This window comes from Notechis scutatus, chromosome Z (assembly GCF_049901735.1).
Source record: "Notechis scutatus isolate UNSWTSFEM ecotype Mainland chromosome Z, rNotScu1.2, whole genome shotgun sequence".
In the NCBI taxonomy this organism is placed as follows: domain Eukaryota; kingdom Metazoa; phylum Chordata; class Lepidosauria; order Squamata; family Elapidae; genus Notechis; species Notechis scutatus.
In genome coordinates this window covers 124,611,133-124,615,307 of record NC_142025.1, presented here as the reverse complement: position 1 = coordinate 124,615,307, position 4,175 = coordinate 124,611,133, and the positions used below count along the sequence as shown (strand labels likewise).

At 38.3% G+C, this 4,175-nt stretch overlaps 1 pseudogene; it reads left to right on the top strand.

Moving 5' to 3' along the window:
• The first annotated feature begins 225 nt into the window (after window positions 1-225).
• LOC113426208 (olfactory receptor 4N5-like) lies at window positions 226-1,146 on the top strand (annotated as a pseudogene).
• The last annotated feature ends 3,029 nt before the right edge of the window (window positions 1,147-4,175 follow it).

The window sequence follows — 4,175 nt, the reverse complement described above, 5'->3', positions numbered from 1 at the left end:
GCTGCAAGCATTACTGTGTATAGAAATACAAAACAAAGGATTTGTGGCACAATTTTATGTGGGCTGCAAACTGCAAGATAAAAAACTGAAGTAAAGAGTAACACTATTTTCTCTCGTCAATAAGAGATTGTCTTCATGTTTGCATACAAGACAAACCTTACTTCTTATAAATTTCCTCTTACTTAACATTCCCATATTATTTCTCCACAGGGATACAGAAGGAGGATGGATTCAGGCAACCGTGAATTTATTTATTCTGAATTTATTCTTGAAGGATTATCAGAGATCAGAGAACTTCAGTTCCTGTTCTGTGTCTTCCTCTTGATTTTCTACATCATCATTTTCTCTGGTAACATCGTCATCATTATGACTATTTTGAAAGACCACCAATTGGGAGCTCCCATGTTTTTCTTCTTGGCCAACCTGGCTTTGATGGACATTTACTAGCTGTGTCACCCCTTCAAAGATGATAATCAACCTCTTCTCTGGAAGCCAAACTATCTCATACAAAGGTTGCATGACACAGGTTTTTTTCATCCACTTTCTAGGTGCATCTGAGATCAATCTCCTTATTTCCATGGCATTTTATAGATATGTGGCCATTTGTCACCCATTGCATTATGTAACTGTAATCACCAAGCCTGCTGGGTTTTGGTGATGGCTTGATGGGCTGGAGGATTCACACATTCTATAATCCAGGTTATTCTCATCTTCCCACTCCCTTTCTGTGGTCCCAATAAACTGGACAACTTCTTCTGTGATATCACCCAGATAATCAGGTTGGCTTGCACCAATACCTATAGACTAGAAATTATTATGTTTATCAACAGTGGCCTTATAACCACAAGATGCTTCTTCCTCCTTCTCATTTCCTATGGGGCACTGCTGATCAAAGTGAGGACAGGTGTCAGCCAAGGGAAGACCAAAGCATCCTCTACTTGCATCACTCACATCATCATTGTTTTCATCATGTTTGGTCCAGCCATTTACCTCTACTGTCACCCCTTCCACGACTTTCCCTTTGACAAAGTGGTAGGTTTTCTCCACGCTGGGGTTTTCCCTTTGATGAACCCTATAACTTACACCTTGAGGAATAAGGAAGTCAAAGTTGCCATGTGGAGACTGCTAAAGAACTGCAACATTTAGTGGGAGAAGTCCTTGTTGAATGTCCTTCTATTGAATTGCAGAACCATACAGTAACCTATACAGTGTGATGTTAACATGTCAGATAATGTCTAACATTGAAATAAAATTCTATTTTTTAATAAACAAAAATAAATCTTGCCTTGTTTAAAAATAAAATTTGCTTACAATTTATTGCAAACATTCATTCACTTTTTTATACATTCTAGGTTGCACAATATCAGTTTATTTTAATCATATGCATAACATCAACCACAAAGGTCAACATATTCTCTTAATAATTTTCATGCTGATCAACAAAGGGAAAACCAATTTTGGATGACTTGATTATGTATTGATTGCCATAAATCTAATGTAATAATTTCCCAAACTGGACAACTCTCAGGACATTGGTTGCCACTATTCTCAACAATCACCATGTTGACTACTTTACCGATCAACTTCAATTATGGAAATTTAAGTTTAATTGTTGGAAAGTTATTCAGGCTAAAGTCCATTTCTGGTATCAATCACTTACCTAATGCAGAATTGAATGTGTGTGTGTGTGTGTGCGCGCGCGCGCAACAGGTAAGGGAACACCTCTCTGATTTTGATGAATATTAACCACTGGGACCCATAAACCAGCGAAATGCTGTGAACATGATATATTTAGACTTCACCAAGGCATTTGACAAAGTAGACCACAACCCAGTTCTTAGTAGGCTAGAAAAAAGTGGGACAGATAGCATCACCACCAGATGGATTTGAAATTGGTTGACAAACTGTATTCAACGAGTAGTCCTTAACAGGACTATACTACATGGAGGAAAGTAAGCAGTAGGGTGCTATAAGATTGCATTTTTTACCCAGTATTCTTCAATATACGCCCACACAAAAATCACCACAATGATGTAATCCCCAATTGTAACTTCAAAAAAGGCAACTATGATCTTATAGACAACGATCTCTCATCCCTTGATTGGCAATCTCTATTCACTGGATGCAATACTGTTGAAGACCATTACAACATATTTTTACTTGAAGTCAAAAGAGTCATCAAACTATATGTACCAACAACAACTCCCAAAACAAAACAAAAAGCAGATTACCCATAACAATAAGGAAACTTCAATCCAAAAGAGATCACTCTGGCGGAAAAACAAATCTGGTCACGTTGCCAATTTCAAAAGCCGATACAAAAATGTATGCCACCAGATAAAGACCGAATGCATCAATTATCACATTAAACAAGAGGAAAACCTTCTAAGCACCAATTCCACCCGTGCGTTTACAATTTTGTAAACAACAAACTAAAAGACTCAAGGTCTATCCCACCCTTGATAGGACCTGATGGTAAAGACTGCAACGACGACACCATTAAAGCCAACATCTTTAACACATTCTTCGCTCAGTATTTGTAAACAGCAATGGATCATGCCCAGTATTTCCTAGCCGTACTCACAGATAACAACAATGATCTAATACATATCGATTTTACAGAAGACAATGTTGAAAAAGCACTACGCAATCTAAAACCATCTCTATCTATTGGACCGGTGGAATATGTGCCTACTTCTTAAAAAAGCTATCCACTGCCATAGCCAAACCTCTAAGCATAATCTTTGAAAAATCTTTCAGGACCAGCTCCTTGCCTAACCTATGGTCACAAGCCACAGTCATCCCCATCTTCAAAAAGGGAGACCCAAGCCTAGTTGAAAATTACAGACCAATCTCCTTATGCTGCGTCACCTGTAAAGTCATGGAATCAATTATTAACCAATCCATCATCCTCCACTTAGAGACAAACAACCTACTCTCCAATAAACAATTTGGTTTCAGAAAAAAACTATCCTGTAATCTGCAACTCTTACACTGCAAAAACATATGGACGACACAACTCGACCAGGGCAAAGCAATAGACGCAATCTACATAGACTTCTGTAAAGCCTTTGATTCAGTGGTACACGACAAACTACTCCTAAAAATAAAATCCTATGGTATCTCTGGACAACTGAATAACTGGATGAAGCATTCCTGGCAAACAGACAACAAATGGTCAAAATTGGGAGCGTCCTATCAAATTCTGTACCTGTCAATAGTGGTGTCCCCCAAGGCAGTGTTCTAGGACCAACTCTCTTCATACTCTACATAAATGACCTCTGTGATCATATTAAGAGCAATTGCGTTCTTTTCGCTGATGATGTAAAGCTGTTCAATATCACAGACAATACTGCTACCCTATAAAAAGATCTTGACTATGTATCAGAATGGTCAAACAAATGGCAACTTCAAATCTCAACAAATAAATGCTCTGTCTTACATATTGGCAAAAAAAATCAGAAAATAAAATACAAGCTGAATAGTCAAGATCTTGTTGATGACCCAAGCTCTGTAAAGGACCTTGGAATACTCACCTCTAATGATCTAAGTGCTAGAGCCCACTGCAACTACATAGCCAAAAAGGCATTAAGAGTTGTTAACCTAATCCTACGTAGCTTTTTCTCTGGTAATATCACACTACTAACCAGAGCATACAAAACATTTGCTAGACCAATACTCGAATACAGTTCATCAGTCTGGAACCCACATTACGTATCTGATATTAGCACAATTGAGAAAGTCCAGAAATATTTTACAAGAAGAGTTCTCCACTCCTCTACTTGTTGTAGAATACCTTATGCCACCAGACTTGAAATTCTAGAACTAGAAAACCTTGAATTACGCCGCCTTCGGTCTGATTTAAGCATGGTATATAAAATCATACATTGCAATGTCCTACCTGTCAATGAATACTTCAGCTTCAACCATAACAACACAACAGCACACAATAGATACAAACTTAAAGTTAACCGCACCAAACTTGATTGCAGGAAATACGACTTCAGCAATAGAGTGGTCAATGTCTGGAATACTCTACCCGACTCTGTAGTTTCTTCCCAAACCCCAAAAACTTTAATCTTAGACTGTCTACTATTGACCTCACCCTTTCCTAAGAGGTCTGTAGGGGGCGTGCATAAGCGCACCAACGTGCCTACCGTCCCTGTCCTATTGTT